The 21,984-nt window shown below is 34.6% G+C and overlaps 1 pseudogene; it reads left to right on the plus strand.

The window, feature by feature from the left end:
- Positions 1-9,282: 9,282 nt before the first annotated feature.
- On the plus strand, positions 9,283-18,627 carry LOC131659373 (uncharacterized; annotated as a pseudogene).
- The last annotated feature ends 3,357 nt before the right edge of the window (positions 18,628-21,984 follow it).

Raw genomic sequence — 21,984 nt, forward strand, 5'->3', positions numbered from 1 at the left:
GGACACTCATTCTTGTAATGTCCAGACTCATTGCACTCATAGCAGACAGCCTTCTTCTTGTCAGATCTTCTGTCACCAGAAGATTCTCCTCGTTCAAATTTCTTTGAACTTCTGAAGCCTCTGAACTTCCTTTGCTTGCTCTTCCAGAGTTGGTTTACCCTTCTGGAGATCATGGACAGTTCATCTTCTTCTTCAGATTCTGATTCTTCAGGATCTTCTTCTCTAGCCTGAAAAGCGTTAGTGCATTTTTTAACATTAGATTTTAATGCAATAGACTTACCTTTCTTCTGAGGCTCGTTTGCGTCCAGCTCTATTTCATGGCTTCTCAAGGCACTGATAAGCTTTTGCAAAGAAACTTCATTCAGATTATTGGCAATCTTGAATGCAGTCACCATTGGGCCCCATCTTCTGGGCAAACTTCTGATGATCTTCTTTACATGATCAGCCTTTGTGTAGCCTTTGTCGAGAACTCTCAATCCAGCAGTCAGAGTTTGAAATCTTGAAAACATCTTTTCAATGTCTTCATCATCCTCCATCTTGAAGGCTTCATACTTCTGGATTAGTGCAAGAGCTTTGGTCTCCTTGACTTGTGCATTTCCTTCATGAGTCATCTTCAAGGACTCATATATGTCATGGGCCGTTTCCCTGTTAGATATCTTCTCATACAAGCATGAGAGATAGCATTCAGCAAAACAGTCCTGCATTTGTGATGATTTTTGAAATCTTTCTTTTGATCATCAGTCATTTCGCTTCTCGTGAGCCTTACACCAGTAGCTTTAATAGGATGTTTGTAACCATCCAACAGAAGATCCCATAGATCAGCACCTAGACCAAGAAAGTAACTTTCCAGTTTATCTTTCCAGTATTCAAAGTTTTCACCATCAAATACTGGTGGTCTAGTATAACCATTGTTACCGTTGTATTGCTCAGCAGAGCCAGATGTAGATGCAGCTGGATTTGTTGGAACTTCACCAGCCATCTTTTACTGAAGCGTTTTTCTCTTCCTGAATCTTTTCTAAACACGGTTAAGTGCTTGCACCTTAGAACCGGCGCTCTGATGCCAATTGAAGGATAGAAAAACACTTAGAAAGGGGGGGTTTGAATAAGTGTAGTCTTAAAAACTTGAACGATAAAAATAAATTGCACAGTTATTTTTATCCTGGTTCGTTGTTAACTAAACTACTCCAGTCCACCCCCGCGGAGTGATTTACCTCACCTGAGGATTTAATCCACTAATCGTAACAGATTACAATGGTTTTCCACTTAGTCCGCGACTAAGTCTTCTAGAGTATCCTGATCACAACCTGATCACTCTAGGAACAAATGCTTAGACACAAGCTAAGACTTTCTTAGAGTATCCTGACCACCACGTGATCACTCTAAATACAACTGCTTAGACACAAGCTAAGACTTCCTAGAGTATCCTGATCAACACTTGATCACTCTAGTTACTTACAAATTAATGTAATCAATTAAGAGTATTACAAATGCTTCTGAAAAGCTATAATCACAACAGTGATATTTCTCTTAACATTTAAGCTTAATCTCACTAATATATTACAACAGCAATGTAGTGAGCTTTGATGAAGATGAAGTTTCTGAGCTTTGAATTTGAACAGCGTTTCAGCAAGTCTTTCAGAATAATTTCATTCAGAATTAGTAACCGTGCTTCTCATCAGAACTTCATATTTATAGGCGCTTGAGAAGATGACCGTTGGGAGCATTTAATGCTTTGCGTGTTCCGTACAGCTTTGCATTTAATGTTTCACGCTTTTGTCAACTACCTCGAGCCTTGTTCACGCTGTGTCTACTGACGTTGCCTTTAATAGCTTCCAACGTTCCTTTTGTCAGTCAGCGTAGCCTGCCACCTGTACTTTCTTCTGATCTGATGTTTGTGAATATAATATTTGAATATCATCAGAGTCAAACAGCTTGGTGCATAGCATCTTCTTGTCTTCTGACCTTGAAGTGCTTCTGAGCGTGATACCATGAGAACTTCAGAGCTTCTGCTTCTGATCTCAAGTTCTTCTGATGCTTTCATAGACCCATGTTCTGATTCTGCCTTGACCATCTTCTGATGTCTTGCCAGACCATGTTCTGATGTTGCATGCTGAACCTTCTGAGACAAAGCTTCTGAGCGCTGATTTGTGCATACTCTTTATATATTTCCTGAAATGGAAATTGCAATGTATTAGAGTACCACATTATCTCACACAAAATTCATATCCTTGTTATCATCAAAACTAAGAATATTGATCAGAACAAATCTTGTTCTAACACTATCTATACTATTCTATAATCCTATAACTTCTCCCACATAATTTCCCTCCAAAATCTACAATAATTAATAAATCTATCTATCTATCTATACTATTCTATAATCCTACAACTTCTCCCACATAATTTCCCTCCAAAATCTACAAACTATTCTATAATCCTATAACTTCTCCCACATAATTTCCCTCCAAAATCTACAATAATTAATAAATTAATAAATAATAATAAGAATAAGCTCCCATAATTAATAAATTAATAAACAATAATAATAATAATAATAATAAATTATAATCTTATTATTACTTAGTTAAATAAAATTTTCAATTACTTAATTATGGCTACTTTTTTTTTTTTTTTGTAATCAAGAAATAATATTAAACGGAGAACTAAGGGTTCTCCAACCCGATTACAAAGAGAGAGCGGGAAAGGTCGACAAAAAGAAAAATTACACACCAAATACCCCTACGAAAGAAAAAGGAGCGGATCCTTAGTTAAATAAAATTTTCAATTACTTAATTAATTAAAAAAAAAAATCAAAAAGCTCACACATTTCCTAATTTTAATAACCATTATTAACCGTAAAATGCCAGCCTTTATAGTTCCAATTACTTAACTAAATAGAATAACCACAAGTCCATTACGCACACCACATTCTCAAATTACTTAATTTAATTTTTTAAAAAATTAAAATAACTCCCATAGTATTTCTTCTATCATTTTGAATGTCAATTATGGTTTCAAGTTTTCCATCATATTTAATAAATAATAATATTAATATAGAGAATAGTAAATAATATCTAACTCTGATAACAATATTTGATAAATAATAATATTAATATATAAAATTCTAAATAATATTTTATTTAACCATAATAATAATTAATTTTTTTCCATATATTAACGCAAGTAAAAACCGTTTTAAGTAAAAACGTATTCTGAAACAATTTAAAATGACTTAGACCGTTTTATTTTACTTTGAGATATGCTCATAAATTTTACCTTTCATCTAAATGCTATAATTTTCAATACATAACCTATCTAAGTATGCTTAAATTTCATTTTTATTGAAATTTATTTTATTAAGCTCTAAAATTTTTATTATTTTACCATTTAATTTTTTTCTCCCATTATAAATATATGTGTATGTATGTCGTTTATTTTATGTACGTCGTTTATTTTACCAATTGAACTAGGAAGAGGTCTTAGACAAAGGGACCCATTGTATTATTTACTATACACAAACTTTCATTTTATGTTATATAGTTGCTATGCTATTTATTTTTTTTTCATTTCTCTTATGTGTTTTAATGATACTTTTGTTTTTATCTTTAATTTAATCACTTTTTCGAATAAGCTTTTATCAAGAAAATTATCCTATTATTTATATTGATAAATAATTATTTTTCTTTAATAGTTGTTTAAATTATTAAATTTTTTTTATTATTTTTATGTTTCAAATACAATTTATTTATTATCAATTATTTAAATATATCCGTGCATGGCACGGGTGTACCGACTAGTTACACCAAAATCCAAGAATTCCACCCATTTAACTCCTTCATAATACCCAACCAACCAATCATGTTTTTCCATATCTCTTTCCCCCATGACAATTAAAAAAATGAGATGAGAATATTTTTATAATTATAATAATAATATAATAACAACATTGTGACGTTTAATTATTATTTACAATGAAAATAGTATATTATAGGTTATATACTAGTTAAGTATAAAACAAAGTAGAACGTTTTTAATCAAGAACTGTCGGGTAGAAACGAAACCCTAACAATTACATAATATAAATAATAGATGGAAGAGAAGGGAAGGTAAAAGTTTGTGTTTGTTTGGTTTGTAACAATGCGGTGCAATTCTCGCGCCTGTGTCAGACCTTTCGGTTTCGGTAGGATAATAAACCCTGCACGAAATGGTTTTCGTACGGAAAATCCCTGGGATCCCTGGCAAATTGGCTTTACTCGACGTGGAAATATGGCAAAACTGATGTCCAAGGCTGTGTCTGTGGTTGTCGACAATTCTGATTCTTCTTCCAAGGCTGTGTCGGTGGTTGTCGACAACTCTGGTTCTTCTTCCAAGGCTGAGTCGGAGGTAGCTCTCAATTCTGATTCTTCTTCCAAGACTGAGTCGGAGGTAGCCCTCAATTCTGATTCTGCTGCTGGTGCTGTTAATGCGGCGGTGAAGACTTCAAATTCTTATTCTTATCCTATGGTGAAGTTTTCAACCTCTACTATGCCTGCTGAGAAGCTGAAGCCTTCAAAACGTATAATTAAAAAAAATCGTTTTCTGAAGAACAAACAACGTGTCCATGTCTTTCCATCTACTGCACCCAGGATGTTTTTTTTGTCGTATTTTACTCACTAGTATCTTCAAAGTAAGTCATGATATTGCAACTCAGTATTATATAGAATGTGCTTTTTAGACATAATTTGCATTTTTTTTAATTTTTAGCTATAGTCATTATATGATGAGGGCTGCTATTCTTACACTGCTAACTCTACACCTTATGCTACACCTTTTCAAATAAAGGTATGTGATTGTTTTTCTGTTTTTAAAAAAAGTAAAAAGAAATTATTAAATATATTAAAAAAACCAAAACCGTATCAAAATACAGAATAAGGTGTCACTTTTGGTGTAGCCATATGTTTTCTGTTATATGATTGCAGTGCTTTCAGCTGTAACGGTTAAATATTATCGAGTTTGATTGATTAATTCATCCCATTACCAAACAGGTTTTTGCTACTTTCTTCAATACTTCTTACTTTCTTTTCTTGGCACTCTTCTCTGATTCCAAAAGTTTCTAAACCATATGTTTTGGCCATTGTCAATGGCTCATCCTTATCTTTACTCCTGTTCTCTAGCATACTTTTGTATCATGATGACGGTGTCTATATAGATTATACAATGTAACTTGATATGATATTGTATTTAAATGGTAGCTAGAGAAATATGATATGGCTCGGGCTCGGTATGTTATGCTTTCACGTCTTCAAGTTGATCCTTTTGGGCAATAGCACACTTACAACTCTTAACGTAGAGCTTTTTCTATGGTCATTATACTGTGCTATTTCTGAGTCCTGTTTCATAGCATTTGATATCATGTAGTAGTCCCGTTCGGGTATGAGAGTTTATCCGTAGTACAGAGAAAGCATATTAATATCAAACCAAAATAAACAGAACTAAACTTTATATTACATTGTCTAACTAACTTCTTCTAACACATCCAAACTTATTAACCTTTATCAACTAACGTCTTTAACCTTCAAACTTCGCACCTTCCTAATGTCTTTCACATATTGACCAATCTCACACACAGAGTATCATGAGAATCAACGAGGATAAATTCCAGAGCATCGCCAGTTTGAAGCCTTTTCTCTTTGGCAAACTGATACCATCATTTCCCAATAAACTTTTCATACCAGTTTCTCTTTGAACGGTGCACAACAAATTCATTTTGTTTCCCATCCAGTTTCTCAATCAAGCCTCATGATTTCTTCTTCACTCAAATACAGCGCGAAATAATCCGGGGAAAATGCTTAAGAAAACATTTAACTCAGTAAAGTTACACATTCATTTAACACAATTCTTTCTAAATTTACTTATTATCATTTACAATGACATTTTTTTCCACTTTTTTGTTGAGCGCGTAATCTCTGTGGTCCATGTTTATTCCTAACTGTTATGAACCATGCCTTGAGCTTGAGCTTGAGGTTCTTCGTTGTTTTCATGATGGGGTTCCACAGCTAGAATAACTCTCTCAGCTTCTTGTGGTTCATCAATCTGACGGCGCAACTTAGCAATGGTAGACATGATCTCATTCTCATTCATGTCTTAATCTGAGGAACTAAAAAAACAAAACTGTTGAGAAGTTAATAAAACAATCTTCCATATACATGCATGTCATGGAAACAAACTTCAATATACATGTAACTCAACTTTTCACAGAAAGATCATATATAGAAAGAAAAAAAAAACAAAGATACCCAAAATGTCAATGAGAACATAAATAATCTTACCCAAAATGTCCGATATGACAACTTTTTTACTGGAATACTTTTAAAAAATGTCTCGGTATTATAATTTTTTACCGGAACACTTTTAAAAAGTGTTGTGGTATGATTTTATTTTTTTTTTAATTTTAAAAACGCGAATGTTTTTCAACCGAAACACTTTTATAAAGTATTAATTACGATATGATAATTTTTTTTCTATAGCAAATTTCAAAACATAAATGATGGAAAAAAAATAAAATTAAACAAATAAATTATTTATAGGAAGGTATTTTAGTCAAATTCTATTTCACTGTTCATGTCTGGATATTGTTTCCCAGTGTTCCATCAATACTCCATACCTACCTTTCATCATGTAAAGATATAGATTTGAAAACTACCATATTTAACAAAAATATTTCCTTTTCTTCTTACCTCCCAACTAAAAAATCACACAATTTCTTTAAGGGTTAAATAAGTTTTTGTTTCCTCTAAATATATTTGATTTCGTTTTTAGTCCTTTTAAAAAACGGTCAGTCTAAAATTTTTCATCCACATTTTTTATTCCTCCTGCTAATGTCCGTTAATATAGCTGACATGACACTAACACGTAGCAGTGCCACCTGTCCAATTGTTGATGTGACATGCCACGTGGCTACAGACAACATAATTCTTGCGTCCATAAAATTTCGTAATTAATTCGTAGCTAATCTCTAGCAAAAAATTTTATTATGAAAAATACAATCTGTTCATATCGATATTTTTTACAAAATATTATAGTAATGTTTAGTTGCATTCAAAATAGATTTGGTTCCTTCATCCGTAAGTCTAATAACTTTTAGAAAAGATTTGGTTGCTTTATATTTTGTTTTCCTATCGCAAGTCTAATTTAATGTTAAAAAATATTCAGTTCCTTTTTATTGTGTTAACCAGATGCAAATATGCATATCATCTTTATTAAAGTAAAGGGACGGAGGAGACTTAAAGTGGGGTGTATATGTTAGGAAGCTAAATCTAAACCCTAACAAACTAAGGAAAAGCTGTAAAATAAAATAGACAATAAAAACTAACTAAGAAAATAAACTTCATTTCATTTCTTTGATACTCTAAAATGTGTCAAAGACACTACATATGTAATACTTCTAATGGGTAAATAACTAAAAGGCCAAAAGCTATTAAAAGCCCAAAATATCTTAAGAATATTCTAGATAACACTATAATATAAAATAACATCTAATACATCAAAATACTAATAAAACTAATAATAATTGATTCTATTAATCTCTCTATCATTACCCATCCCTTCAAAATCAACCTTGTCCTCAAGGTTGTAACAATAGTATCACTTTTTTAAATCTCAAATGGGCTGAATGATTTTTTTTTTTTTTAATATAGTGGGCTCATCTTTTAAAAAAAAAAAATTAAACAATTTGATCCACCAACAAACAATGCAAAAGTATCACATACCAACCCTAATGTTTGTTGGCTTATCTCCATGTGACGGCCGCATCTGTAAACCAATTTTTTTTTATTTCTATCTTCTTCTTGTTCTTCCATGAAAGCGTAATTGTGAGGGGTGGTGCACAATTCTTGAAGGGTTGTACATGGTGGAGCAACCAATAATGAGAAAAAAATCCCCCGGGATCAAATACGAGTATTGAGAAACCAAGTATATTGAAAGTGGAGAACAAATGTTGTTGAAATGTATCTCTGAACCCAACGTCGACACACCTAATCTCCTTCTCCGACGGCCCTCCAATTGTTGGAATTGATTTAGTTTCAGAGTAGAGATTTGTATAATTGTTGTTTAAAGGAAATATTGTCGGCGTAACAACTGTGAATGAAGGTTTGGACGTTGGTTTCACTAGTAGATCTGGCGGTTTAGCCGGAGATACCGGTGGTTGTTCAAATATTGACGCGGGTGGTGGCTTTGGTGGTGAGTTTTTGCTCACTGCAACATAACCTTTGTGGTTTTCTTGAAACTTTTTGTTACCAACAGCTTTAAGGGCCACATCAAAAGAACCTCTGTTGAAGGAATTTTTATCACATGAGTTAGTCGACTCATAAGTGGAACATTGTTTTGAGCTTGTTCGTGTTGAAGATTTGAGAGAAAGACTTAAAGCTTGAATTTGTTCTTCTTCATTCTGTTTTTCTGTAGTTCTCTGAATATATTTCTCTTTCCATTTTTCTTGTGAATTTTTTAATGAATTTGAAATATTTTGAATTTGTACCTTCAACTCTTCTCTATATTTGTTTTCGATTTTCTGAGTTTCAGTTAAGTATTGCCTTAGAGTTTCTAACTCATGAACAATTTCTGGTTGTGAAAAGAAATCTTGAGGTTGAGGAATTTCTGGTTGAGAAAAGAAATCTTGAGGTTGAGGTTGATAGTTAGGGTAGTTTGAATATTCATAGAATGTGGAGGATGATTGTTGAGGTGGAGCAAAAACTATATGTTGTTGTTGGTATGGGATGGATGGAGTGAAGGTTGAAAATGGAGGATTTGAGGATGCATAAGAATATGCAGAATATGGGTTTATAGATGGTGGAGGAGAAATTGTTGTTATAGTGGAACAATGCAAGTGAGTGAATGTAGGTGGAAATGGATGATTGTAATAAGAGTATGCCATGGAAGGATTGAGTGCAAAAGATGAAAGCACCAATGTTAGGAAGTTGATTTGGAACCCTAACAAAACTAATAAAAGCTGTAAAATAAAAGAGACAATAAAACTAGACTAAGAAAATAAATTTCATTTCTTTTCATTGATACTCTAAAATGTGTCAAAGACACTACATATGTAATACTTCTAATGGGTAAATAACTAAAAGCCCAAAAGCTATTAAAAGCCCAAAATATCTTAAGAATATTCTAGATAACACTATAATATAAAATAACATCTAATACATCAAAATACTAATAAAACTAATAATAATTGATTCTATTAATCTCTCTATCAGTATACATAAAAAGACTAAGTAAAGAACTGAAGTGAATGTAGAGAAAATGTCAAGCGCAAATCTTCCTAAAGAATCGTGGCTAGTTATTGGACAAAAACTGAACACTACAATTGATGTTACTAGATTTCGTGCTATATGTACTGTGTGGCGTTCTTCTCCTTCTCCTCCATCTCCTAACCTTTGCATTCCACATCACCTATGTTCTCTAATCCAAACCAAAATATATCGTATTCAACCATCATCACATGATCACAACCCTTCAACTTCTTATTGTTCTAATAAAGGGTGGCTCATCAAAGTTTTTTAGGATTCAAATTCCTCCAAACTTTATCTCTTAGATCTCTTAACTAATGAGAGACTAAGAATTGAGGAGACTATGGAAAATAGTTTGAATTTGATGAACTTTTACGTTATATGGTGTTGTTTGAATTATATACGCTTTGTCGTAAAGTTGAAATCAATTTTAAATTTGTAAGGTAATCTTGTTTTCTGTTGAGGATCGTTGCATGGTCTTTGAACTCAGCACCGATAAATTATTAAGAGTTTCCAATATTGGGAAGAAGAAAAATACCATGTTAGAGAATGATGGTGCAGAAAATCAGTATTTTAATGATATAATACTTTACAAGGGACATGTTTATGTGGTAGATAAAATAGGAACAATTATTTGGATTAATTCTTTGTCCTTGAAGTTGTGTCAGTTTTCGCCAAAAAACATTTGTTGTGGTGAAAGGAAGATGCATGAATCTATGGATTGTGATATAAATAAGAAGCAGTTTGTAGAGTGTGATGGAAGTCTCTATGTGAGTGATTTGTTTATTAATAATAAAATGTATTACAATGGTTACTTCTTCAAAAATGTTTTTGTGGAAGTTTATAAGCTTGATTAAGAATGGGGTAAATGGTTAGATGTTAAAGATTTTGGTGATGTTTCGTTTGTTTTAGGTAAAGAATCAAACTTTGCATTGTTGGCTAAAGATTATTATGGATGTGAAGGAAACTGCATCTACTTCTCTTCTCAATTCAAGAGTTTTTGTTTCAGTGGAGAATTTCATGAAATGATAAATATGCAACGAAACATTACTATAATATTTTGTAAAAAATATCAGAATGAACATATTGTATTTTTCAAAACTAGAAATTTTGCTACAGGTTAGCTACGAATTAGGTGCAAAATTTTATGGGCTCAAGTATCATGTTGACTTTAGCCACGTGGCATGTCACGTCAGCAATTTGACAGGTGGCATTGCCACGTGTTAGTGCTACGTCAGCTCTGTTAACAGACGTTAGCAGGAAGGACTAAACGTGTGGATGGAAAATTTTTAGAGGGACCATTCTTTGAAGGAAATGTTTAGAGGGACTAAAAATGAAATCTGATATATATATATATATATATATATATATATATATATATATATATATATATATATATATATATATATATATATATATATATATATATATATAGGGATCAAAAACTTATTTAACCATTTCTTAAACCAACATCAAATTCTCTATTATTCAAGGATCCTAAATGGAGTCATGGAATTAACATGTCTTCTTCTTCATTCAACTCCCATTTACTCTTTCTCAACTGCTAAAATATCTTCACATGTAAGTGCTGTTAGAACAAGAATTGTTCTGATCAATATTATGTGTTTTGATGATAACATTATGTATGAATTTTGTATAAGATAATGTGGTACTCTAATCCTTTGCATTTTCCATTTCAGGAAATATATAAAGAGTATGCACAAATCAGCGCTCAGAAGCAACTGACTCAGAAGGTTCTGGATGGCTTCATCAGAACATGCTCTGGTAAGACATCAGAAGATGGTCATGCAGAATTAGAACATGAACTGGAAAGCATCAGAAAAATGAAAGTCAGAAGAACAAGCTCTGAATTTCTGAATGGTATCACGCTCAAGCTCTTCAAAGTCAGAAGACAGAAGATGCTCTGCACCAAAGCTGATGAGTCTGATATTCAAACGTTGTTATCTACAAAATCTGACTCCAGAAGAAAGTACAAGATGAAAGGCTGAAACGTCTATTCTCTGACTGGCAAAAGGAACGTTAGAAGCTACAAAAGGCAAAGTCAGTAAAAGTAGAAAAAGCAAGGCTCGAGGTAGTTGACAAAAGTGTGAAACATTAAATGCAGCGTTGTACTATTGAAGCAAAGCATTAAATGCTCCTAAACGGTCATTTCCTCTCAACGCCTATAAATAGAAGTTCTGATCAGAAGCAAAGCAGAACACTTGCGCAAACATACAGAATTGGTGTCAAATTCAAAAGCTTACGAACTTCATCTTCAACCTCACAAACTCTTGTAATATTTAGTGAGTGCTAGGTTTAGAACTTAAGAGAAATATCACAGTTGTGATTACATCTTTATTAGAAGCATTCAAACTCTTGTAAATTTTATTTTACATTGATTGTAAATGATTTCCTAGAGTGATCAAGTTGTGATCAGGATACTCTAGAAGAGTTAGAGTGTTTCTAAGTGGATAACCATTGTATTCAGTTGGATTAGTGGATTAAATCCTCAGTTGAGGTAAATCAATCTAAGGGGGTGGACTGGAGTAGTTTGGTTAACAACGAACCAGGATAAAAATCATTGTGTTGATTGTTTTTATCTTCTAAGTTTTTGAGATACACTTATTCAATCCCCTCCTTTCTAATTATTTTTCTATCCTTCAATTGGCATCAGAGCGCCGGTTCTAGGTGCAAGCACTTAACCGTGTTAGACAAAAGATTCAGGGAGAAAAACACAAAGTTAAAATGGTTGAAACAACTTCATCTACTTCTACTCCTGAACAAAATAACAATGGTAATGGAAGCTATAGTTTTAATGGCTATAATAGACCACCAGTTTTTGATGGTGAAAACTTTGACTACTGGAAAGATAGACTCGAAAGTTACTTTCTTTGTCAAGATGGTGACTTATGGGATATAATGCTGGATGGTTACATACATCCTGTTAATGCTCAAGGTGTCAAGGTCTCTAGAAAAGCCATGAGTGACGCTCAAAAAAAGGACTTCAAGAATCATCACAAGTCTAGAACTATATTGCTAAATGCTATCTCTCATGTTGAGTATGAGAAGATAACAAACAGAGAAACTGCTCATGATATCTTTGAATCCTTAAAGATGACTCATGAGGGTAATTCTCAAGTAAAGGAGACAAAGGCCTTAGCTTTAATCCAAAAGTATGAAGCATTCAAGATGGAGGAAAATGAAAACATTGAAGCAATGTTCTCAAGATTCCAGACTCTGACTACTGGATTAAGAGTGCTAGATAAAGGCTACACCAAAGCTGATCATGTCAAGAAGATCATCAGAAGCTTACCCAGAAGATGGGGTCTTATGGTGACTGCATTCAAGATTGCCAAGAACTTGAATGAAGTGTCTCTTGAAGAGCTGATCAGTGCCCTGAGGAGTCATGAAATAGAGTTGGATGCAAATGAACCTCAGAAGAAAGGTAAGTCAATTGCATTAAAATCTAATAGTAAAAAATGCACTAACGCTTTTCAGGTTGAAGAAGAAGATTCTGAAGAGTCAGAATCAGAATCAGAAGAAGATGAACTATCTCTAATATCTAGAAGAGTAAATCAACTCTGGAAAAGCAAACAGAGAAAGTTCAAGAACTCTAAGAACTTCAAAAGGCCTGAAAGAGGAGAATCTTATGGACACAGAAGATCTGACAAGAAGAAGGTGACGTGCTATGAATGCAAGGAACCTGGACATTACAAGAATGAGTGTCCAAAGCTTCAGAGGGAAAAGCCCAAGAAAAAGTTTGAAAAGAAGAAAGGTCTTATGGCTACTTGGGATGACTCAGATTCTTCTGATCAAGAGTCAGACTCTGAAGATGAGCAGGCAAACATAGCACTGATGGCCACTATTGATGAAGAGTCAGAATCTACATCAGACTCAGATTCTGAAGAGGTATTTTCTGAACTCTCTAGAGATGAGTTAGTTTCCAACTTAACTGAACATCTGGAAATCAAGGCTAAACTTAGTATCAAATACAAAGAGTTGAGAAAGCTCTTTGCATCTGAAACTAAGAAGCTTGAAATAGAAAATGTTGAACTTAAAGAAAAAGTCTTAAAACTATCTAAAGATGTTGAATCATCTTCAAGTTCAGAAAAGTCTATTCCAAGTGTGAACAATATTCTTAAGGAATATAACTTGAGTTTCAGAAAGTTTCTATCTAGAGGTATTGGCAGAAGTCAGCTAGCCTCTATGATATATGGTGTAAGTGGAAACAAGAGAATTGACATAGGCTATGAGAGTGAAACCCCATATAAACTTGAACCTGTTGATGAGATGGTTGTTACATACAAACCTTTGTATGATCAGTTCAAGTTTGGCCATTCTCATGATATAAAGCACACATCTAACTCTAAGAGTTTCCACAGAACTTGAGGAGAACTATCTGTAATACGGTGAACTGACTTTATTATCGAAATGTCGCGGTTAAGCATGAGTCGCCACCGACTTTTATTTTATCCAAATATCAGAAAGGCTAAAAGAACAGGAAAAACCTTTTAAATAAAAACTGAGTTCGGGGGGTAATTATACAAAGGGAAGGTGTAAGGCACCCTTTGCATCCATGGTTTTCCATGGGCTCTTAATTTCTTTGCTCTTTGAAGAAAAGTGTAGAAATGAAATAAGACTTTAGCTTGTAAATAAGCGTAGCTTTTTGAAAGTATTTGAGAAAAGGGTAGAAAAAGAGTTTAGCCAGAGCAAGGCAATTAGGAGAAATTACCTTTAATGTTTGTAGAAAAGTTCTTTTAGCCTTTCAGGGCTATCCTAGCCATAGGAGGGCAAGGAATTCCTTTGATTTGGAGATTTAAGGGTCATTGAGAGTTCGTTCGCCATAAGACTGTCCCTTGCCATAGAGAGGCAGGTAGTCTAAGGGAAGGATCAGAATAGCCTTTCGTTTAGGCAACCAGAGGATACCTCAGCCCTTCGTAGGCAACTTCCGAGGGACGAGATCATGTTTAGTGTATCGAAGGCAGCATCATTAGGGACTTATGATCTTTGCATTATTCGAGGCAACATGGCTGAGGTATCCTTGTATTCGAGGGACATGGCTATTCTGCAAAAGAAACACAAGGCAACAAGGCAACATGCAACATGCAACAAGAGGGGTACCATAAAAGGTGCGTGGGTGCAACAATCATGTGATTCAATTCGAAATATATTATCTTGTAATTAAATGACTCTAATTCAGTTCAAGGTTGCACTCCCTAAATTACTAACCATGGCAGAAAATATAAAACAGTCTTAAGTGCCTTTAAGGCCAAACAATACAAACCAGGAACAGATACATAAGAATATGGGGAAGGGAAAAAGAAACCAGCGGGTTTGACATAAGTAATAATTAAGCAGAAAAATAAAAGAGATTAGACTTTTAGGGTTACCGACTATTTGAGCTTTGGCGGTTGGCAAACCCTGAAAAGGTGGAAAAAATAGAAACCAAAAAGGGGTGAGTGCATTATCAATTCAATGGCAGGTACGGTTAACCCTAATCAAAATAAAAAGAAAAAAAGGAAAATAAATATAGAAACTTAGCTTTGATTTGATCTGATATGGTTTGTAGTTGAAGGTAGCCTCGGGGTTAACCCTGAAAAATGGCAAAGCAAAGGCAGACAGAAAAAAGATGTGAGTGTAGGCGGAGTTCATTATATCTGAAGGTAAACCCTAATGTTAAATAACAAATATTTAAATAAGTGTTAAATCAGGACTTAGCTTCGTAATGGGCGTGGCGTGTAGTCGGAGGAAACCCTGTTGCTAACCCTGAAAAGAATACACAAAAATAATATTTTAGTGTATGGCAAGTCCTCGCAAATCCTGATTCGGGCGTAAATTAAATAAAATAAGTGACCGATTTAATTAATTATTGGTTTCGCAACCTAATTAATTAAATCGAGGAAAAGAAAATAATTTAATCGGACAAAAACAATCTCATAATTTTTGTTAATTAAAACAAAATAAATATGATTTTGTAAAGAATTTAAAATAAATAAAAAATAATTTTACTAATTAAAATAAATAAAACAAATAAGATAATATAATTATAATAAACAAAATAAATATTATAAATAAAATAAATATAATAAGTATTATAAAGTATTATTATAAAACAAAGAATTTTAATAAAAAAGATTTTGTTAGAATAAATGTGAAGAGAGAAAAAAACAAAGACATATATATAAATAAAAATAAAAACAAGTTATATAATTAAAAATTAAAAAAATTGTAAAAATCTTAGCTTTTAATCCAGTGTGGCGCGCGTGTGAGGATGCATGGTGGACCACTGGATTTGGCTCGTTGGATTGCATTAGATGATGATCAGGTGGCTGAGAGAGTGAAGGCACACGATACGTTCGTACGTCTTAACGCGCTGGATCCACCTGGATTTGAAACCAAACGCGCGCGCGAACTAACCAATCAGGAGAAGACACGTTATCGTCTTCAACCTCTTCCGTCGTGTTAGGCCCTGCAACTGATCTATGGCTACAGACGCGTTCGTAGCTACAAAGTGCACCCTACGAATACATGCAAACATACACAGAAATATTTCACGAGGCCATGGATCATCTCGTCTTGGTCTCACAAATTCAACCATGGCCTTAATTTTGCCTGAAAGTTCCTGTACATAGAAACCCTAAAACAAAAACCTAACCTTCTACCATGGCATAACTCGATTCAAGCATGTAATCAATGAATTAAACATCCAGAAATATTCAGCACACCACAACAAACAATATAATGCAATCCAAACATGTTTATATGCCATGAATTAGAGGAATCGAGCTTAAAAATTTCATGACGTACCTTGGCTTATAGGAGGTAAATCTGGGGGTGCTGATTGCGTGTGAGAATTCCAATTGCTTCAGGAACCTTCAGGGAACGTGTTGGGATCCTTAGATGGAATTGAATCTTCCTCCATGACTCCTTTAGGAAGAACTTCTATTTATAGTTACCTGTTGAATCATCAGAACTTCTATTTATAGGCGTTTTGGGAAGATGACTGTTGGGAGCATTTAATGCGTTGCGTGATCCGTACAGCATTGCATTTAATGTTTCACTCTTTTGTCAACTACCTCGAGCCTTGATTTTCCTGCTTTAACTGACTTTGCCTTTAATAGCTTCTAACGTTCCTTTTGTCAGTCAGCGTAGCCTGCCATCTTGTACTTGCTTCTGATCTGATCTTTGTAGATACAACGTTTGAATTAATCAGAGTCAAACAGCTTGGTGCAGAGCATCTTCTTGTCTTCTGACTTTGAAGTGCTTCCAGCGTGATACCATAAGAACTTCAGTGCTTCTGCTTCTGATCTCAAGTTTTTCTGATGCTTCAATAGACCATGTTCTGATTCTGCTTGACCATCTTCTTATGTCTTGCGAGAGCATGTTCTAATGTTGCATACTGAACCTTCTGAGTCAGTACTTCTTAGCGCTGAATTCTGCATACTCTTTATATATTTCCTGAAATGGAAAATGCATAGGATTAGAGTACCACATTGTCTTATACAAAACTCATATACATTGTTATCATCAAAACTAAGAATATTGATCAGAACAATTCTTGTTCTAACAATTTGCATTTCTTTTTGCCTCCTTTTCTCTCTTTTCATAAACCCTAGTTATGAACCCAGTAATCTTAGTTGTGAATCAATGGCTTCTTCATAAAATGTTCAACGCAAGGTTTCATCTTCAAAACAAGATCAACAAAAGAAATCAGTAACTACTCCATTGAAGACATGTTTGATTCCATACGACGAACTGGAGGTTCTCTGTGAAACTATGGTGGATTTTGAAAATCTTTTGGCCCATAATTTCAAAATCAAAACTGGAGTGTTGGTACAAGGATGGACAAAATTCTTTAAACGTCTAATTGGACCAGTTTACCCTATCTTGGTTAATGAATTCTGGACTCATGCCACTGTTACTCAAACTTCTATCATCTCCTTCGTGCTAGGTCATGAAGTGGTTGTCTTTGAGAAATTGATAAGGAAACTGTACAGTCTTGAAGGTGTAGGTGGAATCACAGGTGCTCTCCCTGGTAGAACTGATTGGGATAAGGTTGACCCAGAGTTGTTTACTTTTGGAATTGCTTCTCCTCACACTACAGATTTGAAGCCTTCCTACAGAGTTTGGGAAAAGATCATTCTGGGATCTTTCTATCACAGAAAATCAACAAACTCTGCAACCTACATCAATCAAGATCAGAAGTTCACCTTGTTCTGCATTGGAAAAGGTATGAGAGTCAATCTACCTCATATTGTGTTTCAACATCTGAAGACTACAGTTGAAGAATCAAGGGAAGAAGAACGTCTGAGGCATCCCAAGCTTAAGAAGAATACCATTCCCTTTGGAAGAATGATATCAGATATTCTGACTGAAATTGGTCTGATAGATACTCTGAGAGCAGCTGGCTCTTCTCATTATCTAACTGCTATTCGTGGGAGTATTATGAGTGCTCAGTCTCTGAGAAGGATGCAGTTGATTGAAAAGGTGACCACCCCTCCAAAGGTGTTTCCAGATATTCTGACCAGAAGAACCCCCGTTGCTGGTCTCTCTCATATGTTCAAAGAAGAAATATCAAAATCAGTTAAACGCTATCTGAAATCCTGTGTTAGAGCACAATCTGATGTTGACTCTTCTTGGATTCATGGAAGAACTCTTCCCTCTCTGGATGAGTTAAGGAAAAAGGATAAGAAGAAGAAACAGAAGAAGCTGAAGAGAAAGGTCACAGAAGAAGGTCTTGATGCTAAGAAAGCCAAGAAGCAGAAGAGACCTTCAGGTATTGTTATCTCTGAATCTGTACCTGTTAATAGTTCTGAACACGTATCAACAGATTCCCTCAAAGTTACAAGAACTTCTGAACAACTTCAAAAGCTCATAGAAGATATAGACAATGTAGACACCTCCAGTTTACATTCTTCCTCTGACCTTCCCCCTCAGAAAAGACCTCCTCCTTCTGATCTTCCATCCTCGTCCACAACCTCTAAAAGAAATCGTCCACTTCATTCTGAACCAACTCTTGACCCCAACCTCTAAATGCTATTTTTCCACTAATTCCTTCTGAAAATATCTTCTCAACCACCTCCATTCATTTTGCAATCTCACATCCTTCAACCACCTCCACAGCAGATTCATCATCTTTTCTATTCTTTTCTAACACCTTTATTTTGTTATCTAGAGAACCTGAACCCAATTTTGTTCTCAATCCAGACTCTCCAATCACCCATTTCAGAATAACCCTTCTGAAACCTCTGTTGATATTCGTTTTGAACTGTTAAAGTATAAGGTACGGATAGGGTTAGATGCTCTGAATATTGCTCATGCCTCCAAGATGGATCATGTAGATGCTGGGAAGCTCTAGAGAGGTTTCAGAAAGGAGATTCAATCAGGCTTTCTGGATCTTCAGAAAGACTGCTTGGTTGCTGCTCCTGGACCTTCTAGATTCCTTCTAGAGTATGATGATGGAAGATACTAACATCCCTTCACCAGCTGGAAGCCTCTTGAAGAGAAGTAGTTTATTGATGATCTTGAAGAAAAAAAATCCTCTGGCAATCGTTGTGTGGAAGCCACATCCATACAAGGTTCAGACTGGAGAATTTCAGGCCTTGTTCAACTGGCTCAGGGAGAACCATTCTGAAAAGGCTCCTAACATGGTCTTCCCAGAAGTTGTCTACCCTCCAGAACCTGAGACTCCAACTCCTCCAGAAAATCTAGCTGCAACTCTTGAAAGCCTAGAGCATCCTGGTGAAAATATTCCTGTTGAGGAAAATCATGAAGATGTTCTTATGGTTGAGGCCGGTGCAAATCCTCCTATTCTGGACAACAACTTTAATGATGCTTCTGTTGGTCCTTCTGCTTCTATTCTGATAAACACTATGAAGGAGCTCCAACAGAATCAAGCTAACTTAGCTCTTTGTCTGGACAAGCACGAGACACACATGCCGAGTTCAGATCCTTTATACAAACTCAAAAGGAAGCTACTCAGAAGCAAGTTGAAGACACTACTGAGATTAAGAACCTTCTGGCTGTCTTAGCTTCTAAGCTTAGCCAGTCGTAGTCTGTCTTGTGTCTTAGTTTGTTTTCTTTGTTTTTGCATCTGCTTGAATTGCATCTGCTTCTGTATTGAATTGATTTATTATATCAGTTGCTAGAATTAAGTCTCAACATTCCTAACATTATTTGCAAGTTTTTTTTTGTCTTTGATAGTTTTGCAGGAATATGATATTATGGACAAAGCTCAACATGAGAAGCAAATACATTGGGAAAAGCAATTCTAAGGAAAGGCAAGCTCTTAAAGAATTGAAGCAAGCTTAGTGCTCTGAAGCTTCAAAATCAGAAGCAAGGAATGCTCTGATACAATTGATTACAAAGAAAAATTCAAAGCTCTGCAGCTGTTCAATGGAAGCTCTGAAGAGAAGCTCTGAATGTTCTGGAGTTCTATTCAATGTGAAAGTCTCAACTGAAATGGAAAAATACTCAGGGAAGTCTTTTATTTATAAATTCTTCTAGTATTAATTTCAGGGGGGGATTGTTAATCTCAGGGGGAGACATATTCACACACTCTGATTATAAGCTTTTGCTATATCTATGTAATTGTCTTTGTTCATCTGACATTCTGGATACAAATTCATATCAATTATATATGTTTTTGTCATCATCAAAAAGGGGGAGAATGTTAGAACAAGAATTGTTCTGATAAATATTCTGTGTTTTGATGATAACATTATGTATGAATTTTGTATAAGATAATGCGGTACTCTAATCCTTTGCATTTTCCATTCCAGGAAATATATAAAGAGTATGCACAAATCAGCGCTCTGAAGCAACTGACTCAGAAGGTTCTGGATGGCTTCATCAGAACATGCTCTAGCAAGACATCAGAAGATGGTCATGCAAAATCAGAACATGAACTGGAAAGCATCAGAAGAATGAAAGTGAGAAGAACAAGCTGTGAAGTTCTGAATGGTATCACGCTCAAGCTCTTCAAAGTCAGAAGACAAGAAAATGCTCTGCACCAAGCTGTTGACTCTGATATTCAAACGTTGTTATATACAAAATCTGAGTCCAGAAGAAAGTACAAGATGAAAGGCTGAAACGTCTAATCTCTAACTGACAAAAGGAACGTTAGAAGCTACAAAAGGCAAAGTCAGTAAAAGCAGCAAAAGCAAGGCTCGAGGTAGTTGACAAAAGTGTGAAACATTAAATGCAACATTGTACTATTCACGCAAAGCATTAAATGCTCCCAACGGCCATTTCCTCTCAACGCCTATAAATAGAAGTTATGATCAGAAGCAAAGTAGAATACTTGCGCAAACATACAGAATTGGTGTCAAATTCAAAAGCTTACGAACTTCATCTTCAACCTCACAAACTCTTGTAATATTTAGTGATTGTTAAGTTTAGAACTTAAGAGAAATATCACAATTGTGATTACAACTTTATTAGAAGCATTCAAACTCTTGTAAACTTTATTTTACATTGATTGTAAAAGATTTCCTAGAGTGATCAAGTTGTGATCAGGATACTCTAGAAGACTTAGAGTGTTTCTAAGTGGATAGCCATTGTAATCAGTTGGATTAGTGGATTAAATCCTCAGTTGAGGTAAATCACTCTAAGGGGGTGGACTGGAGTAGTTTGGTTAACAACGAACTAGGATAAAAATCATTGTGTTGATTGTTTTTATCTTCAAAGTTTTTGAGATACACTTATTCAATCTCCCCCCTTTCTAAGTGTTTTTCTATCCTTCAAGTTCTTTATCAATCAATAAACTATTTGACTTATTCTTATGGCTTAAATTAACTTTGACCTTAATTTTTTCCTGTTAATTCTATTCTTCGCAGTCATTTACTGAAATCCTTCTTTGGTTAATATGTATCAAAATGATATTATAAAATAATAGACAATATTGAATAATCAAAACCATCCACTTATAATTAGTGGTTGAAAAGATATTATGGACTACTATAATTTACAAGACAACATTGTTCTTAAAGTAGCATATTATGGTAAATTAATTTTGGGATAAAAGACTTTAAACCTTTTTCGTTTCAGAACTATAAAAGGATACTGATATCAGATGTTGAACCACGTATTAGTGGATTCGATCTTAAAAGTTATTGCGAAGTATCTTTGGCGTGGCGACTGAGGAAAGGGTATGAAATTATGGTGACAGCAGACTCAGATGTCATATAAGGATGTCGTGACATCTGATCTAGCAGTATAAAAGCAGACAAGGTAAGAATACAAATAACAGTGCAGAAAGACAAAAAAACACAATGAATTGTTAACCCAGTTTAGTTAAACTACCTACTCTGGGGGCTACCAAGCCAGGAAGAAGATTTCGCTCTCAGTAGTTCTATTTTATGTAAACAACCTCTGGTTTACAGATAAACAACCTCTGGTTTACCTAGTCACTACCCAATGCAACCTTTATCTTAGAACTCCATCTAAGACAAAGAGAACCTCTGCTCACTCCCTAGTGATGCCTAACTGTTACAACCCTATAACAACTATTTAAAAATCAACAAGAAAATATAATTGATCTTGCTTAACAACATCTATCAAGAAACAAAACACTCAACTCTTACCTACCGGTTTCAAGTGAGAACAATACTTCTCTTACCTACAGGTTTCGATAAGAACATGGCAGCCATCCCACAACTTGGGTGGTCTACCTTAATAAACCCTAAAGACTATATCTTTTCAATACTCAGCTTGC

The sequence above is a fragment of the Vicia villosa genome, linkage group LG3 (genome assembly GCF_029867415.1).
Source record: "Vicia villosa cultivar HV-30 ecotype Madison, WI linkage group LG3, Vvil1.0, whole genome shotgun sequence".
Lineage (NCBI taxonomy): Eukaryota > Viridiplantae > Streptophyta > Magnoliopsida > Fabales > Fabaceae > Vicia > Vicia villosa.